Genomic DNA, 25,229 nt, shown 5'->3' on the forward strand with positions numbered 1-25,229 from the left:
GAGGTCTAAGCCCATTTTTTGCATGTAGCTGTCCAGTTTTGCCAGCACAATTTGTTAAACATGCTTTCCTTGCTCCACTTCGCCTTTTTTGCTCCCTTATCAAAGATCAGATGGTCATATATTTGGGGGGATGTGTCAGAGTATTCAACCCTGTTCCATTGGTCTGCCGCTCTGCCTTTGTTCCAGTACCAAGCTGTTTTAATGACTACCGCTTTGTAGTAGAGTTGGAAGTTGGGGAGGTTGATTCCTCCCATTTTCTTTTTCCCAAGAATTTGCTTTAGCTATTCGTGGGGGCTTATTGTTCCATATGAATTTCAGGAGTGCTTGCTCCATTTCTTTGAAGAATGACAAGGGTATCCCTATAGGGATCGCCAAGCAAGTGAAAACAGAGATAAATAAATGGGACTATCTCAAACTAAGAAGCTTCTGCACCTCAAGAGAAACAGTGACCAAAGTACAAAGACAATCTACAGAATGGGAAAGGATATTTACGCAGTACCCATCTGATAAAGGGTTGATAACAAGGATATACAATGCACTGGTTGAACTCCACAAGAAGAAAACTGCCAACCCGATCAAAAAATGGGGTGATGAAATGAACAGAAACTTTCCTAAAGAAGAAATCCGAATGGCTCAGAGGCACATGAGAAAATATTCCACATCACTAATCATCAGGGAAATGCAGATCAAAACAACCATGAGATATCATCTCACACCGCAGAGACTGGCCCACATCCCAAAAAACAAAAACAACCGGTGTTGGCATGGATGCGGGGAGAAAGGGACTCTTCTTCACTGCTGGTGGGAATGCCGACTGGTTCAGCCCTTTTGGAAAACAATATGGACGATTCTCAAAAAATTAGAAATTGAGCTTCCATTTGACCCAGCAATACCACTCCTGGGAATATATCCCAGGCAAAAAGGTATAGTAAAGATGGCATATGTATTTCTATGTTCATTGCAGCACTGTTTACAATAGCCAGAATCTGGCAAAAACCAGAGTGCCCCCAAACAGATGACTGGTTAAAGAAACTCTGGTACATCTACACAATGGAATACTATGTAGCCGTCAGAAAACATGAAGTCGTGAAATTTGCATATAAATGGACCAACATGGAAAGTATCATGTTGAGTGAAATGAGTCAGAAAGAAAGAGACAGACATAGAAAGATTGCACTCATATGTGGAATATAATGTAACTGAGAAGTACAAGTTGGCAATGATGCAACTTCTGGCAGATATCTCTCTGGACTTAGTTACTAAAATACTAAAATACAGAAACCCAAAACCTAGAGGCCGCTAAGTGTGGTCACTCGACCTCATACCTCTTCATCCTCAGCAATGGAAAACAACTTATCTAATGCTTCCTTTTCAGCAGGTCTGACTTTAGGGGAGAGACTCTCCAAACAATAATAGTGAGTTTTGTTGAAATATTGTATGCAATCAAAGTGAAAGTAAAGTGAAATTTATTAGTTACACAGGCGGGGGGACTAAGGGGGGAGGCTAGGGGCGTGGGGGGGTTAGGGGTGTGGGGGTGCGGGGTGGAGCTATACTGGGATTCTTGGTGGTGGAATATGTGCACTGGTGAAGGGATGGATATTCGAGCATTGTATAACTGAGATTTAAACCTGAAAACTTTGTAACTTTCCACATGGTGACTCAATAAAAAATTTAAAATTAAAAAAAAAATAAATATTAAAAATATAAGTAGAAATTATGAGGTTCAATAACCCTGAGATATATAGTGAGTTATTAATACATTCAAAATATAATGATAAATATATGTGTCATAATTTTCTATGATCATAATTTAAATTTCTGTAATAAAATTATAAAAACTTAAAAAAATTTTAAGATAACACTTAATGGGGGAGGTGATAAAAATAGTAAATTTTACTAAAATCTAAAAACAAAGAGAGGGATGTATTTGCCATTTGGTGACCACCATGATAACACTTGTTTCAAGCAAAAATTTCAAAAGGATTACTGTAATGCCAAAATTCCTGGGCAAAACTCAGAAGACAAAGAGAATTTGTACAAGTCTCAGAGCCCATCCATTCAAGATACTTAGCAATTGTAGCACTGTCCTCCCGTTGTTTATCTTTGCTCAAGCGGGCACCAGTAACGTCTCCATTGTGAGACTTGTTGTTACTGTTTTTGGCATATTGAATATGCCATGTGTAGCTTGCTAGGCTCTGCCGTGTGGGTGGGATACTCTCGGTAGCTTTCTGGGCTCTTTGAGAGGGACGGAGGAATGGAACCCGGGTCGGCCGTGTGCAAGGCAAACACCCTACCCGCTGTGCTATCGCTCCGCAATTAGAAGAGATTAAATAATCCTTTTCCACAAGACTGTCAGATACTACTCAAGTCAGGGCAAGGCAATGCGCAGCACAGATAGGAGACTGGGGGCAGCAGCATGGCCTCTGGCGCCCCCACCCAGCATCCACAGCCTGAGCCTAATCTGGAGAACACAGCAGACACGTCCAAATTGCACAATGTGCAGCAAAGAAACTGGCTGCATCCTTCAAAACTATCAAGGTGTTGAGAGAGAAAGGAGATCAGGGAACAGTTTCAGACTGAAGGATCCCAGTAGAATACTAGATTAGAGAACATTGTCTAATTTTGTCAAAAGGGATAATTGCAGAACTGGCTAAATATTAATAAAATCTGTAGATTCAATAATAAAGTTATGCTAATGTGAAAAAAACCTGTGCATTGCTATATAGACAGTAGAGGGCGCACTTGGCCCCCTTCTCCGCGCCCCCACCCCCCCACCGTCTACCCCCCCCCCCCAACCCCTTTCTAGTCTGAGACTACTCTTTGCTGGTCAGGAACAGAAAATCTGTTATAACAGGATCAAAAGCCTGCAGATAATATGCGGCCAAAGCTCCTATGAGAAGGAGGCCGCTTTGAGCATCAGAACATTCCAGCCGGGGACTGTTCATACCCCCGCTAAACACGTGTGCACACAAGTGCACAGACAAGAGAAAGCTCAGTTGGTAGAACATGAGCACAGCATGTGCGAATGCCCAGGTTTGATCCCTGGGACCACGTTTCCCACTCGCACCCTAGTACCAGAGGCCTGGGTCGCTGCCAAGTGTGACCCCCTACAAACAACAACGAAAGCCTGCGTGGCCTGCCACTGGTTCCTGGTCTTCAGGGGCAGGCATGTGGCTCAGGTGGTAGAAAATATGCCTTGCATGTGGGAGGCGCTGAATTAGATCCCTGTCTGGCCACACACACATACACACACACACACTTTAATATCAATCCATTTAATATTCTAAGGTAGCATTTTCATGTGGAATATTCATTGTATAATATATAAAGCAACCTTGGTATTTTATTTTTTAATTTAATTCAATTTGATTCTTCTTTTGTGTTTTATTTTGGCCCGCACCAGGTAGTGTGTGCAGGGCTCACTCCTGCCTCATCTTCTGTTGGGCTCGGAGGCCCCATGTAGTGCTGGGGTCAGACCTGTGCAGGAGCTTTGTATTTTTAATAGATGCAACAACACGGAGATTCTTGGGGGCCAGAGCAGGGAGGGTGTTTGTCTTGCACACAGCAGACCTGGGTTCAATCCCCGGCATCCCATATGGTCCCCTGAGCACCACCAGAAGTAATTCCTGAGTGCAGAGCCAGAAGTAACCCCTGAGCATCACCGGGTGTCACCAAAAAGCCAAAACAAACAAACAAAAATATGAAGACTTGATTTTTTGCAAGTCTTGCAATTTGCTTTTCTCTAATTTCTGCCGTTTGGGTCCTAAGCCTACCAACATGCTTCTGATCAAGTCGAACTCCATTTCACATGGTAAAGAAAACCTTTCTTACTTTTCCTCTAGGTCAGGTCTGCAGCATTCCTTTAGAAATTTTCCAGACAAGATTACACTTACAAGATTAACAAAATACAAGATTAAGTTGTATTTCACTTCCACCCACTTCCATACAGAGATCAGCTTCCTCATGTTTTTATTCGAGTTTGGTGTCCAGAGTGAGGCAAAACGGAGTCTGGTCTCAACGGCCTTTCTCACTGCAGCCATGTCTTCTGGGGCTGGAGCTGTGCCTTTGTTCCTGTGGTTGTCCCTGCCCAAAGGGCACTCAATCTGGGTCTCCCCCAGACCTTACACCCAGCTTCTCCTCGTATGAAATAACCATGAGTGCCCCTGGAGTGGATCAGGCCGGCAGACCAGCTTCCCACTCCTGTGTCGGGCCACACCAGTGCTGTACAGTCTGTGTATGTGGGTTTGCAGGTAGCGCCACACCAGGTTGTTCTCAGAGGTAGTACTTGGTAGTACCGCATGTGGCATCAGGGAAGGGACCTGGGTGAGTCACATGCAGAGCAAGAGCCTTTATCCCTGCACTAGCTCCCCAACCCTGAAGGGGAGATTTTCATTCCGATATAGAAGTATTCACTCACTACTATTAATTTCTCAGCCAGCAACCAGTGTTGGTCTTTTTTCCTTAATAGGAGACAACAGCTGGCAGTGCACCTGGCTCACTCCTAGCTCTGTGCTCAGGGATCACTGCTAACATTGTTCTTTTCAAAGTTGATCCAGTTTGTCTAAAAGTGGAATAATCAGCTTGGAGAGGTAGTACAGTGTGTAGGGCGTTTGCCTTGGAGGCAGCTGGCCCAGGTTCGATTCCTGACGTCCCATAAAATCTTCTGAGCACCTCCAGGAGTAATTCCTGAGTGTAGAGCCAGGAGTAACCTCTGAGCATCACTGGGTATGGCACAAAAACAACAAAAAAAAACTTTTAAAAAAGAAATTATTATCCCCTTGCCCACACCAACTCCTCCCAGCTTCCTCATTTTTCTTCCAGTCATCTGTACTTCCTCCTTGCTAGCACAGCTGAGTGTGTCTGCCTTCCATTTAGTGTTTGTGTCTAGAATTGTCCTTTCTGCTTCTAGTCCAACCAGAGACTTTTCTTATCTGCCTTCCATGACCCGTCCACCTACAGTCCATGCCTGTAGATATTCGCAGCTCTTGTGGGTGTGTACTGTGTGTGTGAAGCCCCCCGCCCTTTGTTGCCCTCTCCTGGGCTGGCCTTCCACTTGACTTAGCAGTCACCCCGGGGACAGCTGGGAATCTCATGCTGCCTTTGACTGAGTGGTTTTATCTGAACTAAAATACTAAGAATTGGGAGGGGGTGAGTGGCTACCACATCTGCCTTGCAGTCATGAGACCCTGAGTTCAATTCTGTGTGCTTAGTTTGATTCTGACAGCTCTCTGTGATTCCCCAGTGCTGCAAGCGATATCTTGTCACAGTGTAGCTAAGTGTGTGTGAGCACTGAGACCTCAGAATGGTGTTGAGCACCCTCAGTGAGCACTGTGTGAGCACCACAAGCCACCCCAGTGAGCAGCAGTCACAGCAACAGCACCAACAGAGTGAGCAGGAAGGGGGAAATAATCAAAAAAGTAAATCAAATAAGTCAAACTTTTAAAAAATAAACAAGGCACTAGAGCAATAGTATGGCGGGTAGGGCACAGCCATGCATGCAGTCATCCCAGGTTCGATCCCTGGCGTCCCACAGGGTCCCTCGAACTCATCAAGAGTGATCCCTGAGTACAGAGCCAGAGCTGGGAGTGAGCCTTGAGCACTGCTGGGTGCACCCCCCAAAACAAAAAAGAAAACAAGACAAAATCACCCAAAACAAAGACCCACTTTCCCCCTGCTCCTCCTGACCACTGCATATATCTCTGTGTGCTTTTCAGATGCCTAGACCTAAAAACAGTGCCTTATCTATCTCCAACTGAGACTTTGAACAAAATCCAGAAAAATGTTTGTTAAACAAATGATGGTTTGCTCCAGTGGTATTCTAATTGGCGAAATACAATTAAAAATGATCACCAAAAAAAAAATTACAGTGGAGATATACTCATGTGTGTGTTTGTGTGTGTGTATATATTGTTTTCCCCTTGGTGATTTCGAAGGATAAAAGCTTTCCAATATTGTGAACATATTTATTTGAGAAAAGTGATGCCAAAATAAACATGTAGATTTTATTTCATTTCATTTTGATATTTAAGCGAAGCCCAAAGGTTTTGTCTTTAAGGTCAGTGCTATGTTTTAGATTACGAGAGTCAACAAAATCTGTAGCTTCTTCCTTGAAAGAAAACACAGCAGAGTAAATGATGGTCCATCAGGAGGGAAGCTTGGCCACACTAACGTGCAAGTGGGAAAGGCCCCTAGAGTTGCAGCCAGACTCAAAGCCTGAGTGATGAAAGCACACAGTAGACACTTTCCCCTCTTTTGGTCTTTGGGTCACACCCAAAGGCAGTGCTCAGAGTCATACTTACTGCTGGCTCTGCACTCAGGGGTGACTGGGATTGATCCTGGGTTGATTGCGTGCAAGGCAAATGCTTTACCCACTGTACTATCACTCTGGACCCTCACAATGGGCGATTTTTAAAAACTTTTTTTATTGAATCACTGTGAGATAGACCCTTATAAAGCTGTTCTTGATTGAATTTTAGTCATACAGTGTTCCAGTACTCATCCCTCCACCAGTGTACATTTTCCAGCACCAGTGTCCCCAGGTTCTCTCCCATCACCCCCCACCCCCTACCTGCCTCTGCTTTTCCTCTCTCTCTCTCTTTCTCTGTCCTCTCTCTCTCATTCTCTCTCTCTCCTCTCTCTCTCTCGCTCTCTCTCTCTCCTTTTGGGCATTCACAATGGGGAGTTTTAAGGTAATTTAAAGTTACCAATATTTTCTCCATCACACTGCTTTTAAAAAGAAATAAAAATTTGTTTCTGAAATTTTTTCACATTCTATAATTGCTATTATGAAAACAATTTTATAATGAAAATAAGTTACCAGAGGTTTATTTAACAGGAGAAGTAAATGGTTAACGGGGAATTTTATAGGGAAATACAATATTCTCACTGCAAACATAAGTATTTGGGATGATTTATTGTGTCCATTTCAGGCAAAAATAGATAAGGAATAAGAACTCACTAGAGATGTTTTGCTTTGGAATTTCTCATACTTACTGTGTTAATTTCTTGCATATTTCCTTCCCTCCCCCATCTCCTCTCTGGCCCCACAGTTTTCTATGCTTGGAGTGGGGGGAGCAGCGTGTCCGCCGGGATACAGTCAGAGCGCCAGATGAGGGTGCTTTGGCAGTCTGACTCAAACAAATCTCCTATGAAACGCGCCTCCTGTGAAGGAGAGTCCACCTGTGGTGGTGGTGTTGCTAGAGCGCTGAGCTAGGGATGCGACTGGAAGCCTGGATGGTGAGAATAATTGTCCTGCCGACTCTGCTAAGGCAACCTCAGGCCAGCCACACTGGGACCCATGGGGTCTGCACAGGGTGGAGTTTCTAACCCCACCCCGTAGCACCTAGGATGCTTGGGAGTTGACAATGTGAATCAGGATGAAATTTTACTCTTTTAGGTTGAAAAAGAGGGAAGCGAGTGACCCCAATCTGGGCACCAGTTTCTTTGCCTTTTCAAGGGGCCAGAGTGATAGGGTGTTTGCCTTGCATGTGGTGACCCAGGTTCCATCCCCCGCATCCCATATGGTGCCCCGAGCACTGCCAGGAGTAATTTCTGAGGGCAGAGTCAGGAGCATCCTCTGAGCATTCCTGGGTGTGACCCAAAAAGAAACAAAAAGAATTCCAGGAAGGTAGAATGAGAATATAGGAAGCATAAGGGCTTGCTGAGGTATATCTCATCTTGGTGCAGGGGCTAGGCTTGGCAGGAAAGATTTTTATAGAGTGCGTTAACTATGACCAAACATATTCCCAAAGGGGTTGGGCTAGTTTGGGTGGTGCTGAAGTTACAGAGTCGCTTATACATCCATATATTTATTAGCATCTCCTTATACAGCTAGTTTTTATTTCTACCTTAAGGAAAGTGAAATCAGGGTCAGGGATCTCTTGGTTGAGCTTACACCAAAAATGGATTGGAGCTAGTCCTTCAGTTCTTATTGCCAGAAGCCAGTGATGGCAAGAATGCCAGGAATGTTGGGCATTTCCATCCTCTCTAGCACTTTGTACTCCTGGTAATTCTCCACACTGCCTCTCCTACCTTGGAGGAGCTGGCCTGGGAAGTCTGTGGATGTTCCCCTGCCAGAGGATACCTGGAATCCAGCTACTTTGCTTTGCTTTCTAGGTTCCATCTTTCTGGAGTGTCTCTGCAACAATTTTTCCCATTTCTGTTTCAACAGCAAAAAGTCTGTATGAAGGGTGGTGAGATAGCACAGTGGTAAGGCATTTGCCTTGCATGCAGCCGGCCCAGGTTTGATTACTCCGACCCTCTCGGAGAGTCCAGCAAGCTACTGAGAGTATCCAGCTCTCACGGCAGAGCCTGGCAAGCTACCTGTGGTGTATTCAATATGCCAAAAACAGTAACAACAAATCTCAAGATGGAGACGTTACTGGTGCCCGCTCGAGCAAAATCGATGAGCAAAGGGATGACAGTGACAGTGACAGAATTGGGCATGAGGTGGGTCTTAAAGGATGGGAAGGATTAGTAGCAAAAGGTGGCAGCAGAGGGAAAGGTGTTTAAGGCTAAGCAGACTTTGTGTGTGTGTGTGTGTGCCCAGAATATAGTAAATAAGTCAGCCTAGCCAGGAGGTGGCGGGGTGAGAGGTGGATTCCTGTGATATTAATGATTTCGAGGATTATTCTGTGAAACAGTGTTGCCCAGTGAAAATATATTGTCAGCTATCCATGTCATTTAAAATTTTCTAGGGCCTGGGGATAATGACTCAGCAGTCAAATGTATGCCTCTCATGTGTGAGACCCTGGATTCCATCCTCAACACCACAAACTAAACAAATCAACTGTAGCACTGTCCTCCCGTTGTTCATCAATTTACTTGAGTGGGCATCAGTAATGTCTCCATTGTGAGACTTGTTATGTTTTTGGCATATTGAATATGCCACGGGTAGCTTGCCAGGCTCTGCCATGCAGGCAGGATACTCTTGGTAGCTTGCTGGGCTCTTCGAGAGGGATGGAAGAATCAAAGATTCTTAGAGTAAGATAAGAAGTTTCAGCTGTCACATTTTCAAAAATTAAAAGAAATAGGCAAAATTAATTTTAATAATAGATTTAAACTGGTTCATAAAACTAGTCCAATATGCAGTCATTGTAAAAAGTTGTTAATGGGTATTTCACATTTTTGTACTGTCTTCAAAACGTGATACATATTTTCTTTTAACAAGGGGTTACTCATCACATAAGCTGGTGTCCACTGTACTGGACAGTTCAGCCACAGGGAGTTTTACTCGGAGAATGTACAGTTATTTGTAGCTCTTTCTCCTCTCTTCCATAGAGAAATAGATGCAATGCTTTTTTTCAGTACAGCCAATTCAAAGAAAACTTGAGGAAAAGGAAAGGGAAGATGGAGGTATCCAAAAACAATACTCCACTCTCTTTCATATCTGGACTGATGAAAGCATTGTGGGGTCAGGAAGATAATTCAAAGTGATAGACCAGCCACACGGCTTTTGTGAGGCCCTGAGTTCAGGCCCTGACATTGCACGGTCTGTCCATCACGCTCCAGCAGTTATGCGCTGGGGGCTCCCAGCACTGTGCGGCCACAGTGCAGCATGGAAGCCCGTCAGCACACCAGGCGTGCAGCGCTGGGAAAAGTCAAGTTCAAGTTTAAGATAATTTCAGGATTTCATAATAAGAAATACATCATATCCTCCAGGGAAGTAGTAGTTTGCTAAGAAACTAGTATCCGTGAGGTGAATTTACTTTTCTCTTGGAAACACAACTGTGATAAAGTTCAGTAATTGTCAGAAACCTACTCCCTTTGCTCAGAAAATGCTTCCTGGATCCAGGCTCTGTGAGACCAGCATGGCAAGGTGGAGACAGCTTCCCAAGCTATTCCAGCTGCTCTGCTTCTCTCTCCCAGAGGGAAGCCTCAACCAGATGGCTTCTCTGTTTCATGGACACTTAGAGTTTCTGTATATAAAGAATACCTCTCAGTTACTGGTGTTTTAAGTCCCTCTGTGCAAATTTTATAGCATATGTCATACAGCTCCACCTTGGGGTATTTTACTATCTGTTCTGTAGATTGGGTTGGATTGAGCCAGTTATGCTATTTTTCCTTTTAAGTTTTTTTTTTTGGGAGAGAGGGATGGGTCACCTGCAGTGATATTCAAGGCATACTCTGGACTCAGAGCTCAAAGATCACTCCTGTTAGCACTGTGGATGGGGGAAGGCGTCTGAAATTCCAGGGGTCAGCCTTGGATGAGCTCATGCAAGGCAAGTGCTTTACCCAACTGCACACCATCTCCTGACTCCCTAATTATGCTAGCTTTCAAAGTCAAAATGTCTGGGGAACTTTTCCCTTTCCCACTTTCAGAAAACTGTCTGAAGCACTTAGGGATGCCTCTGCAGCAACATGAGTGAGACTTGGGTACTTGCAACAACCTTTAATTCTGCATATTTTGTTCTGGTCTTAGGGCACCAGATAACCCACTGGATAGTCTGATGTCAGAGCAGGGTGACTATTGAGAAACTGAAGGTGAAAGCAACACCCCTTCTCTGTAAGACCAGATGTATTTTCCATCAACCTCTGTAGAGTTTGATTTTGTTAAATCCTAATTGGAAATATATGCCAGAATGATCACTAAAGCTCGGTTAACAAGTACCAAATGCAAATGACTACTGTATGCTCTGTGCCCTGTGAATGTATTGCATTTTGGAAGAGGGAAAATTGAGATCAGCACTCTGAGCAATACAGATAAAAACCATCTAAATAAGCTATAAGGTTGAGAACCCTCAAAATATCATAGCAAAGCAATGAAATAATGCTTAGTGGTCTGAAAAAAATGTTCATCAGTAGATGTGCTGACCAGAGCAAATGTAGAGTGAGAAAATTCCTTGTTTGTCAAGTGAAAGGTTTGGAGTAAATAAAGATTTTTTAAAATGAGTGTTTGGAAATATTTGTCTATTTTTAGGCTTCACACCCTCCTTGGGAATTTTTGAAAAAAGGTTTATATTTCAAGAATAGTATGCAATCATTAATTTTACCATATTCTTGATCCCTTGGGCAGCAATGTTTCCAAATATGGGTCATAATCCTGTAGTGAATTGTGATTCTTTTGTGAGTGACTTTGGGCTCATCCAGCATTGTTTTCAATAGAAGTTCATGGAGTGAAAAAAAGCAGAATGTAAGTGCTCAGTATAATTTTATAAAATGTGCTTGTTTTGTACATGTGTACAGAGTTAGGTCATGATGTGAACTATATGACTGTGGGTAGAAATAAAGAGTTTTAAAGTTGTTAATCACTGGCTGCTGGTCTCAGCCTTCCCTGTGCATTGGAATCCTCCAGTGGCCATTGAGTTATAGGGCTGTGTGGGTCTGATGCCCAGGGATTCTGTTGTAAATGATTTGGGGTACAGGGGATGTGCAAAATTTTTTTGTTATGCCACCAGGGTTGAGAATTCTAAAGAGTTGAGCCTCATTGCCAAGTTCTGCCAAATGATTTTAGCACCTGCATTTGTGTTTGTGTTTATTTAATCTGCCTTGGACTAAGTCATCTCATAGATTGTTTTTAAGGAGTTGGAAATGCAGCAAATCTGGCATAGGTGGTCAGTAATGTCTTTACCCCAAGCGAAGGCCAGGGGCAGTGGAGAAACCCCATTTCCCTATGGGGGACTCCTGAAGGCTTCAAGGTAGTTCAGGTAGAAAGATGTGGAGGAAGATCTAGAGAGTAAAACACAGAGCAGAGTAATTTGAATCATGTGAGCAAATCACTCTGTGAATTCAATGAGTAAATCCACTCAATATGAATTGTATGTTTTTGTGTTTTGGGATCATACATGGCAGTGCTTAGGGATCACTCATAGCAGGATGAAGGAGACCAGCAAGAGTGCTGGGATCAAGCCCTGGTCAGTTGTGTGCAAGGCAAGCACCTACATGCTATACTATTGCTCAGACCCCTCAATGTGGCCTATAGGAGCAAATCCACCCAGTATGACTTGTATGAGCAAAGCCGCGTGTCCACTGTGTCCTTCCTCTCAGTGGTTGGAGTCACAGTCGCCCTGTCCCCAGTGTCAGTTCCAGGTGCCTGGCCCTCTGTGGCCTCTTCATGTGTCATATGTGGTAATTCTTGGTCAAAGGAAACTAAGTCTTTGTGTCTGTGTTTTGTTTTTTCTTTGTCAGAAAACTGCACACACATAGATAATTTTGAAAATGTTACTGTGTTGCTTTTGGGAATATATCCCCAGGGTGCAAAAAAGCACAGTAGAAATGACATCTGCACTTGTATGTTCATTGCAGCACTGTTCACAATAGTCAGAACCTGGAAACAATCCGAGTGCCCGAGAACAAACAGTTGGTTAAAGAAACTTTGGTACATCTATACAATGGAATACTATGCAGCTGTTAGGAAAGATGAGGTCATGAAATTTGCTTATAAGTGCATGGACATAGAGAGTATCATGCTGAGTGAAGTGAGTCAGAAAGAGAGGGACAGATATAGTAATGACTGCACTTATTTGTGAAATATAAAATAACATAATATGAGACGAACACCCAAGGACAGTAGAGACAGGGCCGGGAATATTGCTCCATGGTTGGAAACCTGCCTTATGAGCTGGGGGCGAGGGCAACTGGGATAGGAAAGGGATCACTAAGTCAATGATGGAGGAATCATTTGGGGATGGGAGATGTGTGCTGAAAGTAGATAAAGGACCAAACATGATGGCCTCTCATTATATGCATTGCAAACCATAATGCCCATAAGTAGAGAGAGAGTAAGAGGGAAACTGTCATAGAGGCAGAGAAGGGGGTGGGACATGGTGGGGGCAGGGAGCGATACTGGGACATGGGTGGTGGAGAATGTGCACTGGTGGAGGGATGGGTGTTTGATCATTGTATGATTGAAACTCAAACATGAAAGCTTTGTAAGTGTTGCTTACGGTGATTCAATAAATAAATAAATAAATAAATAAATAGATAAATAGATAATGAAAAATGTTAGTGTGTTGAACCTCTCCCCTGCCCCTACCCCCAAAAGGAAAGGAAACTAAAACAGGGAGATAATTTAGGAGCTGGTTCACAGTAGCTCTAGCTCCAAAACCCTAGATTAGGGCCAGAGCGATAGTCCAGCAAGTATGGTGTTTGCCTTGCATTAGGCTGATCCTGGTTTGATCCCAGCACCCCATCTGGTCCCCTGAGCCTGCCAGGAGTGATTCCTAGTGTGAGCCAGGAGTAAGCTTTGAGTATAGCCGAGTGTGGCCCACAAAACAAATTAAAAAACAGAAAAGCAGAATCCTAGGTTGGAAGATTGTGGTGTTCTTTAAAATATGTAGGAGATGTGTCCTGCAAGAGGTAAAAGAAACAAACTGTCATCTGACTGATGGAGGAGAAGATAGCGTTACTGGTGATCACTCCACCTGAGGGTGGTAGTGAGCCTCCCTGCAGTGCTGAGGAAGCCCAGGAGCAGGGCACTCAGCCATGGCACTCAGGCTGGTGCCAACACCAGGGCAGAGGGACGTGATGCTGATAGGGCCTCTCAGCACTAGGGCCAATGCTCAGGGGCTCCCCTGGCAGTGCTCAGGGCCTTCAGGTTACAGCGTGCAGTGCTCAGGAGGCCATGTGGTGCTAGGAGTGGGACCCGGGTTAGGGACAAGCTGGGCATGCGCACTGACTGCTGTAGCACCCACCGCTCCCCCAGGCCTAGTCCATTTCTTAAAGGAAAAGATGATTCTGCAGTTCTATTGATTTATTTTGTTTCTAGTCCCCACCTGGTGGTGCACCTGGGTCAGCTGCATGCAAGGCAAACACTTTACCCCTGTACTATTGCTCTGGCCCCTCATCCTGGAGTTTTAGAAATATGAGCACTGACCCAGGGATTTCTAGAACGTCCCTGTAAAGTAAGTTCCCTGTTCTGTTTCCTTGCCCAGTGACGGGGATGCAGGCCTGGAGCAGGAAATAAGGCCACTTGCTCCTCCCTGTTAGCCTCATCCCAGATGTGCCTCAAGAGGCGTGTTTTCTGTGTGGATAATCATGCGTTTTCAGAAACGTCACCCACCCCCATGGCTTGATTCCAGGTGTAGATGGAAAGGAGAGATCCACGCTTCTGAACTGCTGCTGGAGAAGATCAAATGCACAAGCCCTGCAGGATGCTGGCGAAGTTGGGGCCTGCCTGACGTGGGAGGAGGTGCTGCCTAAGGGTACGTAGCAGAGATTGTGAAACCCAGTGTGTGGCATTTTCTGGAACTTTACCCCCTCACTTTTGAATCCATCAGTGTAACAGTGATATTGTGTACTGTCTGGATTTGGCTTCTCTGATAAGAGGACCATTTGCATACCCATGGCCAGGTACCCAAGTAACCCCATTTTTAATGCACGAGAATTAGGGGCATGAGAGTGCAGGAACCCCAAGAACATAAAATGTGCCCATTTCCATTTATGGTGCGCTAATGATGAGCCAGGAACAGCTCTAAGCATTTGGATGGAGTCATTCATTTAATTTATCCAATAATGCCACAGTGGCAGGGTGCTGTTGCCCCCATTTTCACCATGGGAGCACAAAGACCCAAGTGATTACACAGAAAGGACAGTCACTGTTGGTGGGGTCTTGTGCCCACAGAAAAATTTATTTTACTTCTCTTTCTCCTGTCTGCATGGATTTCCCACTGATCTTTCTTCTCATCCTCAGTAGTCCATTTTTCCCACTGTGGAATTCTTGATATCCACAATGAAAAGAAAGTAGCGTTAGAGAGAGGTCAGTGTAGATCACTAGGTTTCCTACCTGCCTCCCCCCCTCAAAAAAAAGATGGTTTTGCTTGAATATGTGTATTTCTGTGCCTCATCGTGCAGGGAAGGCTGCTTCCCCGGCTCCCCAACTCCCCTGGTCCCCCAACTCCCCCTGGAAACACAGTAACTGCCATACTGAGAATCAAAGCTGCAGCGCTGTTGGCTTCCAACGCTGAGAATGGGGATGGCGACATGGCTACTGGCTACTGCCTGTCACACTTGCCTTTGAGACCAGTCACCGTGCAGTGAGGAAGCTGAGCCCTAGAGAAAGGCCATGTGTCTCCAGAGCCCAGCTCCAGTCGCCTCTGTGATCCTGAGTGGAGCAGGAAGCTACCCTGAGGAGGTATTCTGCTGATCCTGTTCCCCTGTCAGCATCCTCACTGAAACCCATTGCAACAACACTCAAGGCAGGTGGCGTTATACTTAGCTGCAGGTAAAGCAAATGGCAGCTGAGTGAGCTGAAGTGCTACAGCTAGCGAGGATTTTGCAACTATTTCCTTCATTTGATACCGCTTGCCCTCACTTAAATGTTCAGTTCTCCCAGGAAGCTAGCTTCCCTCCATGAGCTCATAACCCATGGTATCTGCTCATGTTACATGAGATGCTTTTTTTCATATCACGATCACAAAATCATGAAATCCCATTAATCACCGATTTCTCGGGTGGGCTCAGTAACATCTCATTTCGTCTTTTCCCTGAGGTCTTAGAAGTCTATCTTGACTCGGCCCTCCCAACGATGTTGCGCTGGGGGTTCTTCAGGGTCAGGGGAATGAGATCCAGCTTGTTACTGGATTTTGCATATGAATACACCAAGGGAAGCTTGCAAGGCTGTCCCATGTGGGCAGGAAACTCTCAAAAGATTGCCAGTTTCTCCCAGAGGGAGAAGTAGGCCAAAGATATACACTATATCTTTTTTTCATATAGTGTAAAATAATCATCAGTTATGTGATCAACTGTGGGTCATCATTGCTTTTACTTCTTGTTTGCCTTTAGGCCAGGGATGGATTTGTTTCTCACCTTCACCTCATTTCTTCTTGCACAGACTTTGACTCATAGTAGATAGACAATGAATATGTTTGAGTTACATAAATGCTGGAGAGCATTTCAACTCTTGAAAATGATGAAATAAATTAAGGGATTACAAAATTCCAGGAATAAATTCTGAAGCCTTTTCTCGATGCTTATCTTTTGGGGTCAGAGTTTTCTCTTTTATTTTCTCTGGCTTTCTTGTGAGATCAAACATCTTTGTGTTTGACTTTTATAAATAAATAGCTTCCCCAAAATTAAATGGTAAACTCAACAATAACAGGAACAGCAGGGTTACGAGGTACTGTAGTTTACTTGTGTGCTAGCCAAGTAGAAAAATGTTTTTACATGTGCAACACTAGAAAATTGACTTTGGTGTAAAAAAAAATGAAATAAGATATAAATTACTTCTAGGGGCTGGAGCAATAGCACAGCGGGTAGGGTGTTCGCCTTGCACGCGGCCGACCCGGGTTCGATTCCCAGCATCTCATATGGTCCCCTGAGCACCGTCAGGGGTGATTCCTGAATGCAGAGCCAGGAGTAACCCCTGTGCATCGCCAGGTGTGACCCAAAAACCCAAAAACTCTATATATATAAATTACTTCTAAATGTGAAATATATGAGATCATTCCAATTAGCCTTTGCTTTTTGGATATATGTGTGTATATGTATTTGTGTGTATTTCTTGGGGGAGGGGCAGCAATATCTGGGTCAAGCCTAGTGGTGCTCAGGGGTCATTCCAGTCAGTGCTCAGGAAACCAAGTGGTCCTGGGAGTCTCTGGCCTCTCATGCAAAGTGTGCATATCAGCCTCTGAACTATTTCTGTGGCCTCTTGACTTTTGCTGCAGGATTGGTGGCACTGTGTTTACTAATTTATTTAGCTGTTTGCCCTCACGGCTTTGCAGCCGGGTGAGAACTGCATGCACTATCTTTAATCATCTGGAATGCCAAACATTTGATCCTGTGGTTGATGGGTGTAGGGCTTCAGTGGTAAAGAAGTGGCAGCAGGACCAGAATCCCACTTAAAAGAATAGATAAATAGGGAAAAAATGGGAGGCAGTTTTCATCCTCTAATTTCATTTTCCCTTCCTTTGTCTACATGTTGCAATGATGTGCAGTGATGTTGCTGCAGGCATCACATAGGCTCGAATGTGATGCTCCCCTATTTCCTGTGGTCCTCGCCATGATGTTGTGGTACTCACATCCTTGGCAGTGCTCAGTGCTGCTGGCAGTTGCTGCAGTGCTCACACACAAACTCTTGGTGGGCAACTCTCCTAGCTGGGCTCTTTTAATTTATTTTTAAAATTATTTATTATTTATCATTATTTTTAAATTTTTATTTAGTCACCATGGATACAAGTTATTCGTTATTGAGTTTTGGGCATACAGAGTTCCAACACCATTCTCTTCACCAGTGGCCACTTCTTCCACTAACACTCACAGTTTCCCTCCCACACACCAGCCTGTGACAGGTTTTGGTTGGGGGATGGTTTTTCTGTTTTTGTTTTGTTTTGTTTTGTTTATGACTGGATTTTTAGGCACTATTTCTTGTTACCTTAAGGATATCCTGATGATGTCTAGAGCAAGCCTCTCCCTCCACTCACCTGAGGTTTCAGAGTTTTTCTGAATCCTTTTTGACAAAATTCTTGCGGGGAAGTACCTTTGGCAGTCATTCAGTGCAAAATCCCAGTATAATACATCCAGCATTACTGTTTTATCTTCTCTGCTTCCCAGGCATCTCTTCATACAATAGAAATGTGTGGCCTAGATATCATTGCTAGAGATGCCTCATTAAAAAAACATCTTGTTGTTCTCCTTAGTTAAAGCTAGTACTATCGTCATCTGGCTACGAATCTTAAAGAAGTTCTGTGAAGAGAGAATATATTCCCTTTCTCTTTATTTTTTCTTTTAGATTTTTCTCAGTTTCATCTATTTTCAATATCAGCAGGTATGGCATAGAAGCCTGACAAGTAGTAAGGATTAGTCTTGCCCAACAGCCTATAACATGTATGTAAAGCTTATATGAGACTGGTCTGTTCTGGAGACCTTATACATTTTTTCCCCTCACAATAGTGTTGAGAGATAGGTAGGCACTGTTTGTGGCTTCACTTAACAGATGGGAAAATGGGAAGCCATTAGGGATGGCCTCTGACACATTTAAATGCTCCCTAAATATTAGTTATCTTTTGTGAAAATGAGCCATGTCCCAGTTTGGGTCAGGAATTAGGGGATGAATATTTATATGGATTTCATGCCTGGAAACATGGCTAGAAAATTGAGGATGAATAAGAAGAGAGTGTGACCATGGGCACATGTCACAAAGTGTGACCATGGGCAGGTGACACCGTGGGCAGAGGGGCTTAGTCTCCACTGGGAACCCGTGACAGCTATGAAGAATGTATCTTGGAATGATCCCACCAAACGTCATGAATGCAAGGCTAGTTGAGAAATTGGGGAAATCTTTTCAGTTATCATGAAGTTCCTAACTATATATTGTTTATTCCTATTCATTTTTCCAGGGAAAGAAAGAGGAAAACTCTTATAAATTCTTCCCCATGCTTCCTACACTTGCCCTTTGATTTCTGAATCAATGAATCACTCCTAGATTCTGTGGAAAGATGAATAACAAGCATTTGTCTTGTTCACACGCCAAAGGCTGGCTAGGGATTGCTGATCAGGGTGGGGCTCGTGTGAGCAGCTTTGCTGATACACATCTGGGGAATGGCTAGGTGAGGCTCTGTCACTTGGGTGACTATTTCTGACAGAATTCTAGTTGGACTTGGATTCCTGCTATGTCTAGTTTCAGGCCTGCTCACCTGGCGCATTCTGAGTCAGTCCTTGTGAGCACTGGCTGCTGGAGGGGAGCACTCTTGTGTTGGTGACTGAGGCACAGGAGTGCAAGTGGACACCCTAGAGGTTTTGTGCACGAGATTTACAGGCATTGTACAGACTAAAGCATATCACCTGGCCCAACCAAGGCAAAAGTCAGGGAAATTGTTTTTTCTGCCTTTACTGGGTGTCTACTATTGTCTTTGGCTTAGGATAAGTACCTTGCTTCCTCTGGCTCCTGGTAAATTGGGCAAATGAAATGTGAACTTTAAAAACCTTTATCAGTGTTACTTTTCATTATTACTTTGGGCAAAATCTGAAATCCTAAGTGATATTCTAATTTATAATAAATGAGAGGTAACATTGGTTATCTAATTTATAATAAATGGGAGGTAACATGGTTATTAAGTTGCACAACCTCTGGTTCTAGAAACAAAAAATCTCAGATTTTAGCTGGGGGTTATAGTCTTACCTTATCCCATGACTTCCTTCATCATAAATTTATGAAATTGTCTGAGGTTTATGAGCTTTTTTCTCCAACAGTGAATACTTGTTACCACCTTGGCAGTTGCATAACATGATTGGATTTAGCATTCACACAGACCAGTTGCTCAAGCTTATAAGAATGAAGAGCAGCAAGTAGAATGTATAAATTATCTATTGTCTTGGTGTGTTTATTTTCCTACATTTTAGGAGAAGGATTTGGATTCTGTGAAAATGTCTTTTTTTTTCCTACTCTTGTACCTTGGCTCTCTCATCTGGCATGCATACAATTTAGCTGGAAGGAGAAGAGACATTAGCTTGAAGAAAAAGGGACAGGGCTTTTATGTTGCTTGGAATTTGCTGTCATAAATTCACAAGACTTTTTCCAAGTTAGCAGAGAAAAGATTTGATGTTTTATGTTTTTTTGTGAGTTATAAGTCATAAATCATATGTTATGGGTGGCTTGAGTGCTGTGTTCTTGGACCTATAAAGAAGATCTGTGGAAAAAAACCTGTCTTGAATGACTAAGCATTATAATTCCAAAAATTCATGAATGTTTTTATATATACACATATTTTATATTTTATACATATTTTATACACATATCTATGTATTCTATGTGTTGAGCAAGGGATCTATGAATTTAGGCCTCAATTCTGGTGGCTCAATTCTGGGATCTTGCTTATCCCAGTAGAGCATTCTGATGCTACCATTAATGAGACCATATGTATTTTTAACACTGTGGGATGCCTATAGACTTAGAGGCTTGCTTCTGTCTTTATAAATGCACAAGACTGAGCAGAAAGTATCAGATGTGTGGGTCAGTATGTGACTTCTTGGTGTTAAGTTATTTGGGGGTGGGGTCCTTGAAAGTATCTAAAAGAATTACAAGTTTTTGAAAGCTTATAAAACAATTTAGATACAATTTCTATAGTAAATTATTTCAGAAACACCTCCAAGATATTTAGATTGAAGGGGAAAGAAAGCAGATAATTCTTTCGCATAGCTACTTAATTTATTTGAATTTAGGTGCAACCCCACAAAGAGACATTATGCAATTTATTTTTTTTAAGGAGGAAAATGGGACTGGATAAATAGTACTGTAGGTAGGGCACTTACCTTGTACTCTGGTGACCCGGGTTTGATTCCCAGCACTCCATATGATCCCTGACCATGGTCAAAAGTATTTCATGAGGCCAGGAGTAAGTCGTAAGCTTAGTTGGATGTGACCCAAAAGCATTTTTTTTCTTTTTTAAAAAGAGAAGAGGCTGGAGTGTGTAGGGTACCGTGTGTAGGGTATTTGTCTTGTATGCAACCAATCCAAGTTTGATGTGTGACATCCCATGTGGTCCCCTGAGCACTATCAGGAGTGATTCCTGAGTGCAGAGCCAGGAGTAACCCCAGAGCATCGCTGGGTGTGACTTCAAACACACACTTGCTTGCCTCCCCACCAAAAAGAAGTAAAGAAAACTATATGACAATATGAATCTGTCCCCAAATTATATTTTTGAATAGAAAAAAGTATTAAAATATGCTCCCCTTGCCAAAAAAAGTCAGTGCTCAACCTCTAGCATATCTGGAACACAAAATAATGCTAAGCTAAGTACTTCTTATTATGTGTATGTAGGAAAATATGAGTGAACTAAATCTTCAAGTTTACTTCATCTTAAAATTTTAAGCATTTGGTAATACTATTATAGTATTATAGTACTATTGTTTTTATCTGTGGTTTATTTATGTATTGTTTATTGTTTGTGATTCTGTGATCTACAATACTGTAACGTTTTCTCATGGCTGGCATTATTATGCCAGCATAACACCACATAATTCCAACACACACCCATCACCAGTGTACCCACCTCTCTCCCCTAAGTGATCCCACTGCCCCACCCTTTTAAAACATGTCACTCCATATTTAATTATGTGGATTGGTCCCCCCTTCATGTTGCCTTTGGATCTTTGTTGCTACTTTGCTGTGTATCTTTAAGTCCCACATAGGAGAGAGATCATTCTGTATCTATTCCTTTTTTAACAACTAACTTCACTCAGTATGATATCTTCTAGTTCCATCTATGTTGCTTTAAATTGCATGATTTTGTTTATTCTTAGAGGTGCATAGTATTCCATTGCAAATATATACCACAACTTCTTTATCCATTATTCAATAGTTGGACATTTGGGTTGTTTTCATGTCTTGGCTATTGTACTATGTGTAGCAATGAACATAGGTGTGCATATATCTTTTGAATTAATATTTTTGTGTTTTGCAGATAGGTGACAAAATGTGGTATCACTGGATCCAATGGGAGTTCTATTTGTATTTTTTTGAAAGGTCCTCGTATTGCTTTCCATAGAGGTTGAAGCAGATGACACCTCCAGTAACAGTGGTTAAGGATTCCTTTCTCACCACCAGCCCCCTAACATTGGCTATTTCCAGAGCTTTTTTCCCCCACTTTTTAAATTAAAATACTGTGAGTTACAAAGTTATTCATAGTTGAGTTTTAGACATACAATATTGTAGCACCAGTCCCACCACAAGTGTCAACCTTCCTCTACCAAAATTCCCAGGTTCCCTCAGATATCGACCCCCTTTTCCCCACCCCTCCAGCCTGCTCTCTTGATGGCCACCTTTTTAAGTTTGGTTGCTAAAGGTTGGGTCTCTTGATTTCAGTGTTGGCTCTGTGGTTTGGATATTTTGCCTTATATCAAACCACATGGTGAGACTTTTAGATTTTTTTTTGAAATGTGCCAATTTCATTGGCATATGATATGATATCATAATATTATTTTTATTTGTAAGGTGATATTATTTTAGTATATAACTTGTGTTATATATATGTGTATGTATATATATATACACATATATATATATATATATATATCCCCACGCCTGGCTGTCTTCACTGGGGTCCCTCGGAGGGGACAGGTTGCATTTCCCTGCCTGCCCTGAACAGAGCCTTGACAGTTAAAGACCTCTGGAATCCAGCCACAGTCATGCTCAAGGCCACTCTCCACATGTTCAGACGAGCCTCATGCATGAAGGAACCCACAGAGGAACCCAGGTGTGTGGGACCCAGGGCCGATATCTCCAAAGCTGCTCAGATTGAGACTGGGCCTCTTCTGCCCAGATCTCCCATTTTTCAGTAGCTAGGCGGTCATACCCAGAAACTGCCCCCAGTGCTGTGTAATCCCATCAATGGCCAACATCCAGAGACTCTAAAACCAAGCTCCCGGATTCTAATAGCCTAGTTCTCCCTCTTGGAGAACCTGACAAGCTACAGAGAGTCTATTGCCCCCTTGGGAGAGCCTGGCAAGCTCCCTATAGCATATTCATATTCTAAATACAGTAACAGATATATACATAACCTCTCGGAGAGCCCAGAAAGCTACCAAGAATGTCCCACCTGCATGGCAGAGCCTGGCAAGCTACCCATGGCGTACTTGATATGCCAAAACCAGTAACGATGGGTCTCATTCTCCTGATGCTGAAAGAGCCTCCAATCATTGATAAAGATGAGTAAAGAGAGGCTGCTAAAATCTCAGGGCTGAGTTAATAGAGACGTTACTGGTGCCCGCTCGAGTAAATCGACAAACAATGGGATGACAGTGATACAGTGATATAACTTGTAATGTATAGTATTTCTTGTCATTTTCAGCTCTAATTCTTAACTTATAGAAAACAAGTTTTGATAGCACTAAATGACTGAATATTCCCCCATATTTTTATAATACCATCATTAGAATATACTTTTCATATCACGATTTGACCCATTTTAGATATACAGGAGCAAATGGTTTAGTACTTACATAGTTTTAAAGAAATTTCATGTAAATGTTGTTATACAGTATGTGGTCTTTTATGAATGTTGCTTTCATTTAGAATATTGCTAAAGTCATTTATATTATAATATATGTTCTATTTTTACTATGAAATATCTCATTGAATGGATATCTCACATTTTCTTTATGCATTCTACAGTTGATAGACTTTTAGTTTCTTTACTATAAATAATGCTATTATAAACATCCACAGATAACTTTTAGTTTTATTTTGGGGCCACACCCAGTGAGTCCTGAGTGTTCTACTGGCTCTGCACACAGGAATTACTCCTAGTGGTGCTCCAGAAACCATATGGGGTGCCAGAAATCAAACCCAGGAATCAAATCCAGGTTAGGCACATGTATGACAAGCACCTACCCCATTGGACTGACTCTCCAACCCAACACATTTTTATGTGGGCATATATTTTTATTTCTCTTGGATAGGTACCTATAATTTGAATTTCTGGATCATATGTGTATGTTTAGTTCTTTAAGAAACCACCAGTTTTCCAAAGAGGCTATGCTACTTGATTACTGTCCACCAACTGTGTCTGAAGTATCTGGTTTCTCCAAGACCTTCCTCAGAGTTGGGATTGTCAGTCTTTTGGCTTTAGTCATCCTGGTAGAAATGTGATAGCATCATCTGTGGCTTTACCCTTTCCCAACTACTAGTGATGTTGAGCATCTTTTCATGAAACTTATTTGCCATTTTATATGTGTCATCTTTGGTGAAAAGATTTGGCAAAATCTTTCTTACTTTGTTTTCTTTGGATTAGTAAGAGTTTTGAACTATTGCTATTGTTATCTAAGTTAAAATTTATTGCCAACTAAAAATTTTTAATATTGTAACCTCAATTCCTGTCCCTACATCTCTTCAGAATGATATACTCAGAAAGTGTTTTATAGTATGGACATCCTCACTAAAAGAATTAAAGGGAAGGGCAAGATCAAGTTTTAATTCTGCCAGAAAGAGTCATTGTCTGGTAGCCACAATGGTCTTTATTAGACCAAGACATATTCCTTGAGCACTTTTTCACAATGAATGGTAAATTGGTATTTTTTTAAAAATCTAGATAGTGGATAAATAAAAAAATATGAAAGGGCTTATTCTTTTCCCCTCCTATCTACTGCACAAGTTACTCCATTTCAGCCTTTCCTTCCACATGGCCTCGAGACACTTCATGTGTTCGACTCCGTCAGGCTGTGAGGGGGCTGCAGTGAGCCCTGCTGGTGGGTACTGCTCTTGCCGAGTGAGCACAGGCACACAGGTACCCTGGCGCCTTCCCACACTTACCCTGCACGTTGACACTGATGGGGTACAGTCAGCTCTAATTATGAAGTATCCTCTCTTTCAAGTCCTGCCAAACCAGTACTTTTGCCAACTTCAAACAGTAAGTAATGGCTCAATTAATCAACAGCAGATGAGGTGAAAGAGAAAGATTCCAATACATTTGCCATCTCCTCCCTAATTTTGGTTAGATTAGCTTGTAGTCATTGATTTTCAGTGTCTTAAATATAGACAGTTTGTAAATTACAGTGGTTCCACTCAAAGATGTTTGCTTTTGTTTGTTTGTTTGTTTGTTGAGGGGTTTGGGTCACACCTGGTGAGCCTTAGAGTTTATTCTTGGTTCTGTTGCTCGGGGTTATTACTGTGTTACCAGGAACTTGAACCTGGATCTATTACAAGCAAACCAAGCTTGATAACTTCTAGATTGTCTCACTGGTACATCATTCAAGGATTTTTTCTTAATGATGACATGTTATTGATATGTGTTTATAGAAGGCTAAGCCATAATTATATTAGCTACATTAAAAGTGTTTCTGCAAATGGGTTTATTGGGATGTAACTGTCTGATAAGTTGAGGAAGATCTATATTTAGTGAGTATTAACTATTCACTCTTTCATCTATTTATTAAATTTCTGTAAACACTTTATATGCGTCAGTCAGTATTTGAAGCTTGGATGAGGGGCTATTAATAGAGAATGAAGGCATCAAAGTTTATCTCCCTGAAAGACATATCTTAGTGGAATAGATAGTAATTATGCACATATAAATATCAAGTCATAGTAAATATTACTAAGTGAAAGGCAATAGAGATAGATGAGTTTGTAAAACTTTTGGAAATATGTACTACAGAGGTTAATAAGGGGACCTATCCTTTAAATATACATATTTACTTTATTAATTTATTTTCTAGTTTTCTTGTGTTGTTTGTAATTAAAGACATTCCAGAGACCAGAAAGATAGTGTCTGTAGGGTGCTTGCCATACACTCGTCTGACCCAGATTTGATCCTCACCCTTCATGTTGTTCTCTGAGCATCACCAGGAGGGGTCCCTGA

At 42.3% G+C, this 25,229-nt stretch overlaps 1 protein-coding gene across 1 annotated transcript in view; it reads left to right on the top strand.

The window, feature by feature from the left end:
• RIN2 (Ras and Rab interactor 2) overlaps positions 1-25,229 on the top strand; it is a 299,434-nt gene that overhangs the window by 47,879 nt on the left and 226,326 nt on the right. The window contains exon 3 of the mRNA XM_055131456.1: positions 14,019-14,141. The gene's annotated coding sequence lies outside the window, so the exon portion shown is untranslated. The remainder of the gene's footprint in view (positions 1-14,018; positions 14,142-25,229) is intronic.

This window comes from Sorex araneus, chromosome 3, assembly GCF_027595985.1.
Source record: "Sorex araneus isolate mSorAra2 chromosome 3, mSorAra2.pri, whole genome shotgun sequence".
NCBI lineage: Eukaryota > Metazoa > Chordata > Mammalia > Eulipotyphla > Soricidae > Sorex > Sorex araneus.